Genomic DNA, 18,003 nt, shown 5'->3' with positions numbered 1-18,003 from the left:
TCTGGCAAAACTATGGAGTTAAGATTTTTCTGAAGCTCAGTAGTTTAGATCAGTGGCTGACACATGGGGAGTCTGATGGGACATATAAGGTCTGGCAACACATCATGCTCTAGCAAGGAGGGAAAACTCTCCAAAACATGAAACATTTAGAAGTATTTAAAAATATTTCATACTTACATAACATATGGCCTAGCACCAAAACCAAGACACCCTCTGCCCTGGTTCCAGGCTCAACCCATGACCAGGTGGAAAAAAAGATGCCATTATTCCAAGCCTTTGTAATTATGGAGTCTGAAAAGGCTACCCAGGAGCTTTAAAAAGTAAGTGGGTGGAGAAAATGATTTCTTAGAAGAAGAACCTGACTGGCCTGGTGGCCAATGCCTATAATTCTAGTGACTGGGAAGGCTTAAGCAGAAGGTTTGCAAGTTGGAAGCCAGCCTCAGCAACTTACAAAATACTGTTCGAAATTAAAATGGCCACAAGTGTTGCTCCATGATAGAGTGACCCTGGGTTCCATCCCCAGCACTTCCCTCACCACACCCCTCCAACCAAAAAAAGTGTGGTTGCTCCTGCCTGCAAGACTGTGGGGTCCAGAAATAGACAAAACATTCACTCTGGCTTCCCACATATCACAGCTAGTCTCTACAAGATTGGCCCCCTTCCCCATACCTCTTCAAATATATTTTCCAACGACTTTATCTTGCTCCCAAAGTTTGTGATATTGATTAAAATTAACATTCATTATGACATCTTTTTTCAAAAATTAATGTTTTTTTGACCCATGCAGGGCATGTGTTCCCTGCAATCACCACATGTGCTCCTTACTGAAGTTTGGCTCTGCAAATTTTTTTAATATTTATTTTTTAGGTGTAGATGGATACAACAAAATGCTTTTATTTATTTATTTTTTTATGTGGTGCTGAGGATTGAAACCGGGTCTTGCTCCTGCTAGGCAAGTGCGCTACTACTGAGCCACAATCCCAGCCCCGAGCTGCATATATTTCATGTTGTTTGTTCCTGAGGATTTAAATATTTTATGTCTGTTGTGAAAGGGAGACTTTTTTTTTTTTTTTTTTGGTGGTGGTGCTGGGAATTGAACCCAACATGGTGTGCATGCAAGGTAAGCACTCTATCAACTGAGCTGCATCCCAGCCCTGAATGGGACTTTTATATGAGGTTATTGCTGATTCAGTGATTTTTCTAATGATTTTCATGAGAATGAGAAATGATGGATTTTCATTTTCTTTCTTTTCTTCTTTTTTATTTTCTACTTTGTGTAATTGGTGCAGGTATCATCAGGTAGTAGAAATGTTCTTCAGTACTCCTGTCTGGTCCCTGAAAGCTTGTGTCCTTTAGCTCCACCATGAGGTTGGTTATAAAATTCAGTTGTACCTGTGTTAAACTCTTAACTGGGTGTTGACCTTATAAACTCAAGTGGGTGTTGACCTTACAAAATATGTTCCTGAGGCTGTGAGGTTGATATTAGATTCAGGTTAGATTCAGGTTCTTAATGTTTACATTTGTGGTCCTGTCTTTAGCTAACAATGTGGTACCTTTTAATTTATTTTTTATTTTTTAGGTACTGAGGATTGAACCCAGTGGTGCTTAACTACCAAGTCACCTACCCAACACTTTTTAATATTTTACATAGAGACAGGGGTCTCATTAAATTGCTTAGGGCTTCCATAATTTGCTGAGGCTGGCATTGAACTCACAATCCCCCTGTCTTAGCTTTCTGAGCTGCTGGAATTACAGGTAGGAGCCACCACTCCCAGCCTGGGGAATTATTTTCAGGGTTTTGTGTCACTTGTTAAAACCTCTGCCATTCTTGTTTTTAGACTTGTTAAAACCTCTGCCATTCTTGTTTCTGTTTGACAGATCCACCCAATCCAATGATGGCATTTTTCTATGTACTTGAACTTTTCTTCATTTAGGACATGGTTTTTTTGGGCATCAAATTTGGCCTGCCACATGTTTTTCTAAGTAAGTTTTCACTGGAACACAGTCATGGCTGCTTTCTTGGCACAGGAGCAGAGTTGAGGAGTGGAGCACACTACAAGGCAGAATTATTTACTGGTTGGCCCTCCAAGGAGGCATTTTCTAGTATGTGCATTTCTGTATCCTTCACCTCCCCTAGACAAGGCTTGTGGCCTGTGTTAGTCAGGTTTTTATCACTAACTACAAAGTACATGATAAGAAAACTAGTTTCAGAGGTTCAGTACATGGTGAACGTACTCCATTGCTCTGGGCCCAAAATGAGGCAGAATGTCATGGCGGAAGGGCATGATGGAGGAGTGCTGCCCCATTGATGTTGGCCAGAAGACAGAAAGAGGGGAAGGGAAAGAGGCCATAGGGAATATGGACCCATTCCAGATAGGTACCCAGTGACCCACTTCCTTCAATCATACCCCACCTGTGTATGATTACCACCCAATTACTCTATTCAAAATAAGATGAACTGATTTAGGTCACAGCTCTAAGTGTAATAATTTCACCTTTGAATCATTCTGCATTAACAGTTTTCACTTTATGTCCAAATCATAACATGATCCTTTTCAATTAGACTGCGGGGACATTGCTTCAATATTTTCCTTACCAGGAAAAATGCTGCCCTTAAAAGGGTATATGTTCTAGTGGGGGAGAGATTGGCAATAGGAAAGAAATTAGTAGATGGTGCAGTAAGTTACAAAGTTGTGGAGAAGGATTGAGAGGAAGCAGTGGATGGTACATTAGACACTGATGTTCTTCCCAGGCCTGGCATCCATGAGCTCTTGCATTTGTCCTTCACCTTTGACCCTTCAAGTGAAACTGGACTTTTCACACCTACTTCCTGCATCTCTCCAGCTGTAGCCAGTGCCCTTCCTGGTCTCTACAAACTGTGAGTACTGAGGTGAAAAATCTGCTGGACAAAGTCCTAGGGTGAGTGCTGCTAAAAATGCACCCAGGGCTGTGTGGGTGGGGGCAAAGAGGGTCTGGAAGAGGGAATTGAAATGGAATTGGTGTTGGGTGGGCTGGCCCAACAAGCTGCAACCAGATGGACCCTCTTTCCTGTGTCCGACCCCTTTGTGGGTCTCTTGGTAATCTGTCTTGCTTTGGAGTTTGAACTTGACCTGTGGACATTGACCGCATGATATTGATATGGGAGTTATAAAAATTTTCATCACTTGTGTGTTTTCAAAAATGATAGAAATAATGGACCCATGTGAGGACTGTAATGAAAATTTAGTAGAGGTCATTTGTAATGTCTGGCACATGGTTAAGTACCAGTAACATTTGCTAAATGAAGTAAAATAGTTGTATTCCATATAGTTATAGTGCTTAGGAACTTTGGTTTTTATGCTTAAGTGTTAGTAATAGTTGAGTGTTATCTTCTATAAGATGGAAGGGAATTATCAACTTTAGTTTCCACTGAGTATTAACTCAAAGGGTTGAATATAGGTTTTCCAAGAAAAATGAAGATAAGATGTACTTAAGTATACATTTGTTATTGGTTCATGTTTTTAGGCACTTGGTGGACATTTTCTTACCAGGAGGAACATTTATATTTTCAGTATAAAGATTTCATAGAAAAATAAGCAGAGTGCCTTTATTTTAAAATTAATGGTAATTTCATTCATGTATTTAAAAAATAAAATACTTTTGTATTGGTACTTGTCATCAAGTTCCTATAGGTTGACGCCTCCAGGATATTAATTGTGAGGAACAGAGTCTCAGGCAAGTGGTACATTTCTGGTGTTGTAACTAATAATTTTATTAAGTCAATATTTGTGGTTATATGATTGAGGTTTTATATATTTGATAAATATTTTTAAGAATAACTTCAGGGCTGAGGTTGTGGCTCAGCGGCAGAGTGCTTGCCTAGCATGTGTGAGGCACTGGGTTTGATTCTCAGCACCACATATCAATAATTAAAATAAAGGTCCATTGACAAGTAAAAAAAATTTCTAAAAAAGATGTAAAGATGCTATGTCAGTTTTTCATGGCTGTGATCAAAATAACCTAAACAAGAACAACTTGGAGAAAGAACAGTTTATTTTGGTTCATGGTTTCAGTGGACTCAGTCATGGTCAATTAGCACCATTGATCTGGCACCCAAATGAGGCAGAATATCATGGCAGAGGGTATGGTAGAGAAAGCTGCTCAGCTCTTGGCAGTGGGGAACCAGGGTAGAAGAGGAAGGGGCCAAAGACAAATACTGTCCTCAAGGCCAAACCCATAATGACTTACTTCCTCCATTTATGCCCCATATGCCTTTACTTTTCACCACCTCCCTGTAGTATCTTCAAATTATTAAGCCAACTAATAGATTAACCCACTGGTAACGTCAGAACTCTCATGAACATTCTCCTCTGGAACATGGTGGCATTGCCTTAACCATGGGCTTTCCAGATTAAAAACAGTAACAGATTTTATTATTGGTTCTATTTTAGCATAATGTAGTTGTTATAACTGAGTTTCATGATGTAATTTGTTTTATGACTTTGTATTGTCCAAGTGTCTAGAGTATCAGAAGAAACTCAGACTCAATAAAGAGCAGACATGAGGAAGGTTGGTTATTAGGGGAAGGGTTATAGCAGGGGAATTGATCCTATGAAGTCAACGCAGGATTGACATTTTCACCATAGAGCAATACACATCTGAGATGAGAAAGAGCAAATTTACTTGAATTTGTTCTGGTTTGGTGGCCCCATATTGTTGGTGGAATTAGAAGACTAAGGCTCTAGGACTTGTTTTGTTCTTGTGATTAAAAACCAGGGCCTGGTACAATCTAGGGAAGCAATCACTGATTGACACTCCTAGCTTTAGGCAGCAGGCTGTAAAATTTTAGGCAGCTTTTCTACCTTAGCCTCTCTTTGGAGCACAATAGACAATTTTAATTGTAAGGCATATAAGTAAGAGTAATTTATATAAAGGAACAACATGATGCTTGTTCACAGGCATACACTTAAGGTATTGCTCTATGATGTAATGTTTTCTGACAAATGCATCCTGAGGTAATTTTGTCCATATGCAAACATCAGAGTATGTACCCACATAAAGTAAGATGGCTACATCACTAAGCGATCTAGTCTGATGGGACCAACTTATAAACTGATCTTCATTGATTGAAATGTTATGTCATTTGTGACTGTAACTGGGACCACAGAGGTAAACCTTTTGTCAACAGTTCAGTATTTTTTATGGGTTCGCATGATTCTCACACAAACAAACTGAGGTTTGAGCAGAAGACTTGCTCCTGGAAGTCTCCTATATCAGACTTCCAGGAAGGGCCAGTTTGACCCATTCATAGCCAGTACCTGATGTGTGAGAATCATGTCACTGAAATGACTAGGAAGAAGCCCTTTCCATCTTGAGGGGCTATACTGGTGGCCAAGCTGGATGTCCCTGCTTCAGATGGTAAGTCTCCTTCCTTCATATAGTGGTGGGGTGGGGTGTGGGTAGGGGGTTGCCTAGAACTTTTGGTTTCCTGAGATTGGATTGCCATGGGATGGCTGGGCTCCTGTCACACCTGGGGCTGAACACTGGACACAGCAGCAGAGCTGGAAACATCACAGGCAATTAGGCCTCTCAGCTCTACCATGCAAGTGTGAGAAATAGGGTTATGAGGAAAGGCCATAGGTGCACAGTAGGTATGTTTGCAGGAAATAAGATCCAGCTGAACAGTACCAGTGTGGGCACTGAATATGGGAATTTGGCTGGGCAATGCAAGTGTTGTGGCCTTTTTTGAGGGAAGCTGCAGACAGATACTCCATCCCCCCCCCATGCCCAGCATCTCTTCCTTTTGGTGTTACTGGCTCTTTACACTTGTTACCTAGATGTCTTGCTTTGGACTCATTTAAATTCCTTTTTAATATTCCCTGCACCAGTCCTGTGCCATTATCCCATTCCCACATGTTTACTGCCTGGTCGTAAAAACTTGGCCTCACAATTTTACGATTTCATTGTGTACAACTTCCATGGCCATAGATTCCCATCCTTGTCTAGTTTTCAAGACCCTTTCCTTAAATACATAGTCCTGAAACAGTGCCTGGGCCCCTTAGTAGGGATTATTAAGACATCCTTTTTCTCAGACCTGTGACCATGCTCCAGGACCCCAGACAGCCTGAGGTGGACCTGGGCCTTGAGCCTTCCTCCCCCCTGTGCCACCTGGTCCACTGTCTCCACTCCCTTCCTCCCATCCCCTGGGACTGATGGGGGGGCGTAGTAACTGGCTTTCCAGACCTGGGCCTGGCTCCTTGCTATAGTCCCAGACCACTAATCTCCAGGACCCTGGCCCTGTCCCCATCTCTAGATCTCAGGCCCCTTGCTGGTGCCTGCACTTGAACCTCCCCTCTTTTGCCCTGGTGCTGTGGGATTTCTGCACTGCCTGGAACCTCCAGTCAACCTGATTCTCCCCAGCCTGGGCTCCCCCATGAGTCCCGGGTCCCTACCCACCCAGACACCAAGGTTCATGCTGGCGCTGGCAGCCTTTCCACACCCAGGGCCATCCTTTGACCCTGCTTGGCTCCAGGTCCCTGTCTGGAGGATCTACTCCCCTTGATTGCAGAGGAGTGCAATGGGCTGGCCTCTGAGCCCTCGAGGCTCCCTAGGGGAAACACAGCCCTGCCCCTCGCCTGGGCCCCCTTGGCTGCCCACAGCCTGACACCTGGCAGTGAACGTGGGCGCTGCGCTGACCTTGGCCTGCGTGATCCTCTCCCTTCCCTCCCCTGCCCTCTTGCCTTGTGGGCTGTTCCTAACCCAAGCCAGCCCTCCCTTACCATGGAGCTTTAAGCTCCAGTCCTGGGGCCTGGCTCCTGTGCCGGGCCCCTGTGCGCGTGTTCGTTGTCGTGTCTCGTGGTGTGCTGTGGGGTCGGGTGGTGCTGTGGGGTCGGGTGGCGTTGCTCTGGGTCGTCGGGTCAAACCGGGGGCCCTTTGCACGCACTCTTCTCGGTGCCCCTTGCGCCCCCCACCCCACCCCACTCTTTCCTCCTTCTCCAGTGTTTGCCAGTGTTTCTGATTTGCAAATGAAGGGAGCATCCAGGAGGGAATGGACATGGGGTTGGGAGTGTTGTGTGGCTCAAATGGAGGCAAATGTAACTGGGGCTTTCCCTCAGTGTCATTCATCTACAGATCACCTTTTATACCTCTTAGGGCAGCTGGGAGAAATTTTCAGAGAAGGAACCTTAGGATTTTCCCCTGACTGTAGCTCAGGCTAGAAATTCCTCATGTTGTTCCATACTCCTTCATCCACTTCCACACATCCAAGGAAGATCGGGACTAGGGACACTGTATACTCAAGCCAATTGCTCTCTGAGCCTGGACAGAAGAGTAGGAAGAGGCTTCAGCAGACCCCAACATACCTGCTCTGTGTTTAACAGGTGATTAATAGCTGCCTAGGCCAGAAACATTTCACCCTAGTCTTGAAGAGTGGTGGCTGCACTAACTGCATTTAAATAGCCGACAGGTACCCATCATCCTCCAAAATAAGAGAAAGAAAGATGTACCTCAAACTGATGTGGGATGTATGGAGAGGAGCTTACCTCAGTATAGAGGTAAGCTCCTCAAAATATGAACCTCCAAATATGATATCGCTGGTTATTGGTGAAGACTGCTGCTTCTGCACATGTTGAAGTTTGAACATTAGAGAAGCAGGCCAAGGCAAGCAAATGAAGCAGAATTTATTTAAAAGACTACTCTTGCGAGGGAGAAAGGGGGCATAGCTGCTATCCTGGTATCCCAAGAAGCCAGGTGTTCTGCCCTTTTTATATGACCTAGGCTTCCTTTGATGTTCTCTTTCCCTCCTTATTTTTCTTGTTCCTGTGGTCATGACTAGGCCCAGGAATGCTTGGAGGGATGGCCAAAAGGTGAGAAATAGGTATGCTGAAGGCAGAAGGGCAGGATGGAATAGAGGAAAAACACCCTAATAACCTTATAGCTCCTTGTAGGGCAGAGATTTTCCTGAGACTGGTTACTTTGACAACAGGTTGGAGCAGGGGCAGGTTCCTGATAAGATCCCTCAGGAAAAGTCTCCCACTTCTCAGACTCACTCAAAATTGGCCTCCTAGATGTGACCTGACTTTATTTACTTATCTATACTGATGCCTGTCTAATTCTGATTTCCACACCCTTAGAAAATTGTTCTTGCTCCCCAAACTCTAATACCAAAAGGAATCACCTGCTCATACTTTAACAGGAGATTCTGATTCAGTAGGTCTGTGGGGAGCCTGAGAGTGCAGTTCCAGCCTGCTCTCAGGTGAAGGCCTCCCAGCAGGGAACAGCTCACAGCCATCAGTAGACTACAATCCACAGCCAATGGGACCCAGGCCCACAGGGCAGAAAGTGGGAAGGCTAAGACAGCCTTATCTATTTTTCATTCACAAACAGGACCCTGTTGCTGGCTGCTGCAGCACACCTACCACCACTGAAAAGAACAGAAGTGAAGATATTTGCTTGGTGAGGTGTGAATAGGCGTGGTTGGAATGAGCCATTAGGCAGGCAAGACAACACAACCTCTGCCTCTTGATTCTGCTTTGGATCAGTGAGACACACTGGTCTTCAGTGCCCTGATGCTCCAACATCCACCCTTTCAAATGTTAGGATATACTCTGGGGTACTGATGTTGCTGCGAAAGAAAGTTTTATTTTAGGTAGTTAAATTTTTTTTACATCTCAGTAACATTGTTTTCATTTCAGTGGCCTTTAGTGATTAATAAGTACGCTCTACGATTTGTCAGGATCTCTTAAGCAATGAGTTAAGATATTTTTTCTATTTTCTAAAAACTTTTTCATAAACCTAGAACATTAATAAACAATGGGAGATCAAGAGTCTGTCTTCTTGTATCTAATGACAGTAAAAGAAGTGTGCAGATCATTTATCCAAACACTTCTAATTGTTAATCAAATTTAAGTTCCTTCCTTTTTAAAAAAAAATTTTAGTTGCAGATGGACACAATAGCTTTATTTTATTCATTTATTTTTTATGTGGTGCTGAGAATCCAACCCAGTGCCTCACACATGGTAGGCAAGCCCCCTACCACTGAACTACAACCCCTGCCAGTTCCTTCATTCTTGAGAGGAGACCATCTTTTTCATATTTTACCCTTTGCCTTTCATATTTCCCTCTAGTTTTCTCACTCTGAATAAAACAAGATAAAAGAGAAAATGTCAATTTTTCATAAGAAATGATATGCTTTCTATGATAGATGTAATGATAACTCACTTATAAAATTCTGAATGATAGGAGTAGCATAGTAGCCAGGGCCCAAGTCAGAAGCTGGTGCTGGTAAGAGGTTAAGTTTGAAAATGGCAAGACAATAGTTGGGGTTTAAACTAAAGGCAAATGTCAGAAGAAGGGGCTTTTGTTTTGCCATTCACTGAGGGTTTTGCTCTTCTGCTTTACAACTAACTGATTAAATTCATGAAATAACTACTTACTTTTTTTCTCTTATTTAAAGAGGGGATAAAATGTCATTTAGAAAAATTCCCTGGGCTGAAGCTATACCTCGGTGGTAAAGTGCTTGCTTCACACGTGTGATGCACTGGGTTTAATCCTCTGTACCACATAAAAATACATAGATACTGTGTGTGCATCTACAACTAAATAAATATTTTTAGAAAATCCCTCACAATTACTATAATCCATTAATACAAATCTCATTATGTTATTATAGACCAAAAGAGGCTGATTTAATCTGAAAATCTTCCTAAAGGTCTAGAATACGAAGGGCACAGATGGAAAATGTGCCTGCACCAAGACACTACTATAGCTGGATATTCCAGGTTCAGTTTGGGCACCACTCCACCTTGTACCTTCCAACCCAAACAAGGAAGGTGTGAATCTGCAGGGCTCCTGTGTGGGGCTTGTGGCCCGGGGAAGCAGATCTGAAATAGAAATGGGTTTCAGAGACCAAAAAAGCTGTGGGAATGCCCCTGGGAGACATATGTGGTGTCCAACAGGCTCATCTTCCCTTCTGTACTTTTGCATGCACTGATCTCTTTGGACTAGGACCTCATCTGCAGTAGCATGGGGATGCCAAGACCTGATAGGTGCTTATACAGAAGCCTCCAATCCTATCCATAAAAGAAGTAATTTCTGTGACTTTAAGGATCCTGCTCAGCAACCCTCAGGTAAGTGGATTGGTTCTTGCTTGCTCAAGGCTTTCCCAAGGTGGGAAATTTCCCCCCACATTGTGGTCCCTTTCCAGGTAGAACTCAAGGACTACAGAATTCTGCACCTGCTCCCACAGGAGAGAAAGGAATTAGTTTTCTTCATGTTCATTTTTTGTATTGTTTAAAAATGTATCTATTGACATATTTACAACAAACATTGAAGGGGTTCATGTTATATCTTCATTCATACCAAGGGCATTGGTCACTTCCACCAACTTGTCTTCCATCTTCTCCTCAATTCTTCCTAGACCCTAATAATCCTTACTCTACATTCAAGTAAACTTTTTGTTTATAAAATTCTACATTAGAGAGAGAACATGCCATACATGTAGCTCTTTTCATAACAACTTGCTGAAATATGCTTGATTGAATAATATGCTTGATTGAATAATAATGCAGAGTTGATGACATTGAAGGGGTAATTAAACAGGGGGGCCGGTGTTTCTATAAGATGTAAATATATGTGTGCTTCTGATAATTATTTAATAACCAATTTCTGGTAACTTTGCAACAGTGGGTCATACCTGTAATCACACCTATTAAGGAGCCTGAGGTGGGAGGACTTCAAGATTTAGAAAGCCTGGGATATTTAGGAAGGCTCTGTGGCTGAAAGAAAATACCAATAAAGGGGCTCTGGTAGTAAAACGTGAAACATTTTTTTACATTAGGGAGATGTTTTAAAGGGCCACAGTTTTGTTCTTCATTGGGTTTATGCTTCTAAGATAATAACCAGTATGATCATGTAAGAATGATCAAACCTTTACAAAGGTTATTTGTTGTACTATGTTTCAGGAACTGTTGTTATTTTGCTCATATTTCCTTTTTTCTTCTTCAGTACTGGGAATTGAAGCAAGGTCCCTTGAACAAAGCTACATTTCCAGACTTTTTATAATTTTGAGAGAGAGTCTCCTTTAGTCCCTCACCTGACTTCAGACTTTCATTCCTTCTACCTCAGCTTCCTAGTTGCTGTGATGACAAGTGTGTGACACAACTATGCTGGACTGACCTATGGTTTTTAGAATCCTAAGACATAAGTTTCAAAATTAAGAATTTTGTTCTCACTTCACAGATTGAATAATGTCCACCAGCTGTGACTTAAAAATTTTAAATTTATAATTACATTTTTATCTATTAAATGTTGAGATAAGAATTTAAGTCTGAACCATATTTTTTTTGATATTTTAAGAGTATAGCTTTCCATTCCCCCACCCCACCTCTCTATTCCCCTTAGTCCTTATAATTTAGGAATTCATCAGTAGAGAAAAAAAACAGGTAGCTGAGAATTTCAATCAAGAGTGGAGAATTGATTTCCATCTTTTCTCCTAACAGGACTCTCTACAGAGGACTTGGTTGCAGCATTGCCTTTGGTGTGATTTTGGATAATGAATTAAGCCTTTGTAGAAGCAAAGGTACATGCCCTGAATAAGCGCTGTGATCATGGGATTTCACATACACAAAGGAAAAAGAGAATCTGGTGTTTCATAATGAGTAAGCCTTTGTGAAATATTTTAACCTTAATCTACTTAATCTAATTAATTAATTACTTAATCTAATGAATTACTCATCCCAATTAGATTTATTATAATTGCATCCAAGATGATTTCTCTTCTTTTTTTCTTTTTTTTTTTTTAATTTTTTCTTCCTAGATATACAGGACAGTAAAGATGATTGCTTTTCTACTGAAGTTCATCGGACCCAAACTTGTGAAGCAATTTACTGCCAAGAATACTATCATCATCTAACATAATGAGCTCAACCTTGAAATTGTTCATTCCGGTGGGCCATCAATAAAAAACAAATGCTGAGCAGCCACTCAATTCTCTCCCTGCTTTTTTCAGCCCTGCCACTGCTTCTTCTGATCTAGAGGCCAAAGTCATTGACCAATCACTCCTGTGTTAAGCAGGCTCTGGAATCTACAGAGTGACAGTAAGATCCCAGTTTCCTTTGTCACTGAGCTTAGAAGATTCTGGGAAGTGGTTCCCCTTTCTGTCCTCAGCTGGGAGAACCCAGGTGGGAAAGCCTAAAATATAGGCCATGGGGGCTGCTATATTTGGTCTCCTTCCACCCAGACACTTGCCTAGCACCCATACACCATAGAACCATCCCTAGTTCTACCTGCCTGCTTTTCCAGAACCCTATGCCTATGACATCAAAGAACTCAAATTCATCCTCAGGAGAGTGCCATGCTGCAAAGCAAGCAGACAGTCGCCTGACCTGGCAGCTTCCTTTGGTGAAATCCCTATAGTCCAAGAGACAGACTCCCCAGAGACATGCAAGCTTTTAAACCTGATCCATGACCACTGAGTTCTAGGAGTACTGAGTGTTCAGATTGGTAGATTTTGTTTTTACTTCTGTTACAGAAAAATGTAAGATGTATCACTTACCAAAGTCTCCTTGTTTACTTTCTAATAGGCAATTGATGTTGTTGTACAGGCTCTAATGAATATTTGGTTCTCTTGATCAACAGGAGACAGAATGAAGAGAGAAGAGAGGATGGAAGAGTGCTGCAAGCCGTAGGAGACAGAGCTCTGATTCTGAGCTGTGCTGTGGACTTGTCATCAGAGCCTTAGAGATGGTCTCCTTTGGTGGACAGAGATATGGAAGGTATCCAGGGAGGGTGATGCAAAGGAGCCCCAAATTTTAGCCTCAAACAAATATATCCAAGTATAGGAAAGAAAGTGTGGGATGGTAGGAGTTCCTTAGCTGAGAAATGTGTCTCTTTGCACAATATCTGTATCCTGCATCTACCTAAGGAAGGGCCTGGAGTCTTCAGTGTCTAAGACAGCCACAAGGCTGTCCCTGACCAGCACAGCTTCTCTCAGACACTAGCATCTCTCAGAATGATGTCACTGAGATCCAGTTTAATACCAACCAGGGAGAGGAGGTCCTGGAAGGCAGAATGTCTGCCTCTGGTTTCTGGATCCCTGTGCTAATGAGTTAAACTATATAGAAAATGTACAAATGTCTCTATTTAAACAATGTATTTCTTGATGGAAAGGCTTACACAGAAGAAAACCTATAGAGTATCTAGATGAAATTTTGAAAGACATGTTTTCTTTTACCTGTATATTTTCTCAAAGAAAAAATTATAAAAAACTAACCTTATAAAAACATCCTAAAATCAAAAATATTTCATATATTCTTTTTATGGGGAATATGTATTTTTAAATATTTTTTCTCAGTTGTAGATGGACACAATACCTTTCTTTATTTCTCTTTATGTGGTGCTAAGAATCAAACCCAGGGCCTCATACATGTTAGGTGAGCACTGTATCTCTGAGTCACAACCCCAGCCCAACAGGAAATGTATTCTTTTCTGTATCCATTATACTGGGGTTATAAAAAACTGAAGAGATTATAATAAGCTCAAGGCACAAAGTCTAATATAATAGCACAATTGTATTCCTTCTGTCTTTAGGAACCCACACTGAACACACACAGTTTATGCACAAGGGATAAAGAAAATCAGCAATCCGATCAAAAAGCAAAAGCAGATTTCAGACTGAATATCAGAGAATGTCTCTCAAAATTCACACAGCAATTGGCCCATAGACAGAGCTTCAGAAATTAGAAAAGACTGGACAGTAGCCATCAGCACCAGAGCAAACCTCTACAGAGCCACAAAGCCCCTGGCAAATGTCAGAATACTGGGTCATTCCAAGTGTTTTGGGGGAATATGTGCATGCATTACTGCACATCACTATTGAAAAATAAATGTTGCACCCTAAAGAACAATCTGTCAATTATCAGTAAAATTAAGGTCATACACTTTTTATGAAACAGTTTTATTAATCGACACCTGTTCTAGAGAAATTTTCCCACAGGTTCATAGAGACAATTATGTGTGGTTATGGAGACAGCAGCAATATGAATGTCCACTGCAGGACAATTGAAAGTTGGGGTGTGCTAAGGCACATCAGAGGCTACTATGTCAGAATTTGAAGCAGCAGATGAAATGTACATAAAAAGATCTTAATAAGTTGCAGATGGGGACTTTGAGTGCAGATTAGTGGTAGAGTGCTTGCCAGCATGCATGAAGTCCTAGAGTCAATACCCAGTGATACTTAAAAAGTCGAAGGAAAGAAAAAGAAAAAAAAAGGAAACGTTAAAATTTCTTCTAAATACAATTGAGTATGTCCCCTGAAACTTTTACATCAATTAAAAATATAATCTCCTGAAGAATGAATCAATACTCTTCCTATAACTTGTTAGAGGTTATGTGTGAAAATGGTTCACTATTGTGTTGATACAAAAAGCTCCACAAAATCTTGCAAATCAAGAGGTTCAAATATTTGTGTTCACTTTTGAAACACAGAGAAACTGTCAAGGCCATCAAGGGTATGCACATCCATGGTCTTAAGAGTATGATCCAGCCCCACTGAGTCTGGTCTCTAAAACCAGCCAGTCTATATGCGGAGAACTAGCTAGGTGTAGTGACCCTTGCAGGCAATCCCAAAGAAGCAAGAGACTGAGGGAAGAAATACAGATGTTTGAGGCCATCCTAGGCAAGATAGCCAGATCTGGTCTCAAACACAAGATAAAAAAGGCTGACAAAAAGCTCAGTGGTAAAGCCTAATATTCAATCATGAGAATCATCGAAAAACAAACAAAAATTAAGTGCAGAATTAGACCACTGTTTTGAATTTTTTTTTTTGTATTATATTTAGAAACAGAGTCTCACTGAGTTGCTTTGCACCTTGCCCTTGCTAAGGCTGGCTTTGAATTCAACATTCTCCTGCCTTGACCTCCCAAGCCTCTAGGATTACAGAGGTGCACCACCATGCCTGGTTAATTTGTCTATGTTTATTTGAAATAGAGAAAGAATTTGTAGAGTGAATTGAAACTTGAAAGAACTAGAGGCTCGCTTCTATCCTACCTCATCCACGCATCCTTTCCCTCATTCAATCAAAACCAAGGAATTTCCAAAATGCCTTCAGGATTGGTCCACTTGCACCTTAATCCTATGAGGTTCTTCAATCAATGTATGATACAAATGAATGTCCCTCCCACATGATTGGGTATTGCTTCTGAGGTCAACTACTGGACAGAACACTATGAAAAGCTTCAGTCCATACCAGACTGAATGAGTTGGTCCTTTTCCTAGGCCAGGTACACACACACCTTGGCATGGTAGGGAAGCTGAAGCTATGGCAGTCTGTCAGTCAACCTGGAGATCATTTACTCTTAGGAGATCTTGTCCAGAGCTCTGCATTCCCCTAGGCCTGAACCCAGATAATTTTCCTTCACTGAGCTGCCACTCCTCTCAGTGCCTCCAGAGCTGCAGAGATGTGAATTTTCCAGTAAGCTAACTGCCTCACTGGGCTTACACAGAGCAGGGAGCTGTCTTTGGGGAACTGAGGTCGTGCACTAACAGTACGTGTTGTTACACAGGAGCAGGGAGTTGAGATGGACCAGCACGGAGTTCAAGACCATCCAGCAGTCAATGACTGAAACCTCTCAGGAGCTCTAGTCACCTCAAATATCTGCAAACACTATGGTCAGTGGGACCAATGGGTCCTGAACTTCCCATGAGGTTCTAGTGCCTGGAAAATTGGACAAACCCACACTCAGACCTTCTCTTGGAGCCCAGGATGTCCCCAGAAGCTGCTGAAAACTGAGGCTCACATCCCAGAGGAACCCAGAAAGGAAAGCAATCTCATCTTGAGGATGCCTTGCAGTACAATGCCCTTCAGCCAAAGCCCTAGAAAGAACCTGAAATACACCACTGGGGACCCTCATACTGCCCCTGTGGACTCATGCACTGGGACTATGCCCTGCATGCCTAGGCACTTTGAAGTCTTGGCTATTGTGATCATCCCTCATTTTGTTCTTTCTCTCTGAAATGATTTAAAGGTTCTTGAATAAACAAAAATTCTTTGTGTAATTAATTTGTTAAAGAACTCTTCTTTTAGATGAACTGAAAATTCTTCTAGTTTCTAATGTGATTGAATTTTTCATGATGAGCCATTCCTTTATTCACTGCTTGTCTATTGATGTGGACGGGATGAGTAAAGGGTCAGGATTGGAATCTATATAGGTAGGTCTGGGGCAGGAAAGAGCCAATTACCCAGCTCAGATCTGTGGCTGAACTCAATGCCATCTCTGGAGATATGAGGGTAGTGTGCTAACAGAATGTATAGTTGGGTGGCCACTTGATGGCGTCTCCTCAAAACTGAATGTGACCTTCTGGAAGAGGAGAGAGAATAAGCATCAATAAATATCCTTTAAATGTTCTACAGTTAATTTCTCATTAACTAAGAAGGACATCGAAATGAAATCTCTAGTCTTGGGACTTCTGAGTTGTCAATCATGGGATCCAAGACATCAGCTCTAGGTCAGACATGTCCAGACGGTGACAGAATCCTGCTCTGGTGGGCTATGTCCAGGTTGAGAAACTTTACAGATTTTCTTATGAGATCCACCAAAACTGAAGGCTTTTGGGTGGGGTCATATGCCTAATTTCAGTTGGCTCAGATAGCTTTAGCAAACTATCATCAGCAGGGTGCCATGTTGTTTACTAGTAGTCCAAGGTACACAGGAGGCTCAGGCAGGAGCATTGCTTGGGCCCAGGATTTTGAAGCCTCCCTGGACAATAGAACAAGATCCTGTCTCAAAAAATAAAAAGATAAATTATACATTGGGCTTAGCTTGAAGGGACGTAATGCCTTCATTAGAATGGACATGGACTTTTAAACTTTCCTGTTCCCTGAAACCTGGTAGGTTTTAGATTGAGGGGATTTGGATTTAGAGGGGTTAGGTGCTAGGTCTTACTGAACAGTTGAGATCAGACCTGTTTGCTTTGCTTTTCTCATCAGCTAAATTGAGTGTCAATTGTCTATGGCATGGAATGGGAGTAGAGGTCAAGGAGAAGTTGGAGTATTTTTGTGGTTCAGATATACAGACAGGATTCCAATAGGATCATCCTTTTTTTAAAAAAATTAAAATCTAAATCAGCTTTTCTTCCTCTCCCTCTCATGGATTTTCTTGAACCTTGGGGACAACTAGAGGATTAGCCTCCACAATAAACAAAGGAAGCTAGGTGCAGAGTCCAAGGCCTGTAATCTCAGGGATTTGGAGTCTGAAGCAGGAGGAAAACAAGTTCAAGGCCAGAGACAGCAAAATTAAAAGTCCTTCTCTCTCTCTCTCTCTCTCTCTCTCTCTCTCTCTCTCTCTCTCTCTCTCTCTCACACACACACACACACACACACACACATACACACACACAGGAGATGTAGTTTGGTATAGAGATGTATGAAGCTCTTGGTTCAATCACCTGCACCACCAAGGGGGAAAAAAACACCTATAGCATGTCATGACCACATATGTCACTGTGCAAAAAAAGATTCCAGACCTTGTGAGATGATATATTTTACAAATGTAATAGTACTAAAGGACATCTTCATTTTTGAGAACCTTTCATTGCTTTACACACACATACACCATGCCTGCCAAAATTGAACATTCTAATAATGTACTTTCCTTTGGTTAAATTTACGTAAAACAAAATTAGAAGTCTCTAAAAATCTTTATACAACTATGCTTTCAGTATTGAAAATGATGAGAAGAAATACATAGCATAGCACATTATAATTTTTTTGTTACACATGACAGTACAATGACTTTGACATATAATACATTTGAATCAGATGGGATAAAATTCCTGATTTCCTGAGTATTCAGATTGCAGAATCCAAATTTTAATATGGGCAAAATAAAATAATAGATAGCAAAAGAACAAAACACCTGACATTTAAAAGTCCCCCCCCCCTTGCAACTTGGGATTGAACTTGGGGCACTTTAACACCAAGCTACATCTCCTGCTGTTTTTATATTTGAAGAGAGAGTCTCACTATGT

General features: G+C 41.6%; 1 long non-coding RNA gene across 8 annotated transcripts; it reads left to right on the top strand.

Annotated features, from left to right (window-relative positions):
• Nucleotides 1-935: 935 nt before the first annotated feature.
• Nucleotides 936-16,032, top strand: LOC144364930 (uncharacterized). 8 transcript variants are annotated; one of them, XR_013423088.1, is made up of 10 exons: nucleotides 941-1,755; nucleotides 1,879-1,983; nucleotides 2,753-7,358; nucleotides 7,438-7,638; nucleotides 8,365-9,809; nucleotides 9,985-10,106; nucleotides 11,478-11,636; nucleotides 11,795-12,074; nucleotides 12,616-12,752; nucleotides 15,540-16,032. It is a non-coding gene; the product is annotated as an uncharacterized LOC144364930 (long non-coding RNA). The 8 variants fall into 8 exon arrangements; XR_013423090.1 differs by having other exon boundaries at nucleotides 1,057-1,755; nucleotides 2,753-7,638; nucleotides 8,365-8,626; nucleotides 9,650-9,809; XR_013423094.1 differs by lacking the exon at nucleotides 15,540-16,032 and adding an exon at nucleotides 14,816-15,511 and having other exon boundaries at nucleotides 936-1,755; nucleotides 2,753-7,638.
• Nucleotides 16,033-18,003: the final 1,971 nt, after the last annotated feature.

This window comes from Ictidomys tridecemlineatus, chromosome 1 (assembly GCF_052094955.1).
Source record: "Ictidomys tridecemlineatus isolate mIctTri1 chromosome 1, mIctTri1.hap1, whole genome shotgun sequence".
In the NCBI taxonomy this organism is placed as follows: domain Eukaryota; kingdom Metazoa; phylum Chordata; class Mammalia; order Rodentia; family Sciuridae; genus Ictidomys; species Ictidomys tridecemlineatus.
This window is presented reverse-complemented; position numbering and strand designations above follow the sequence as displayed.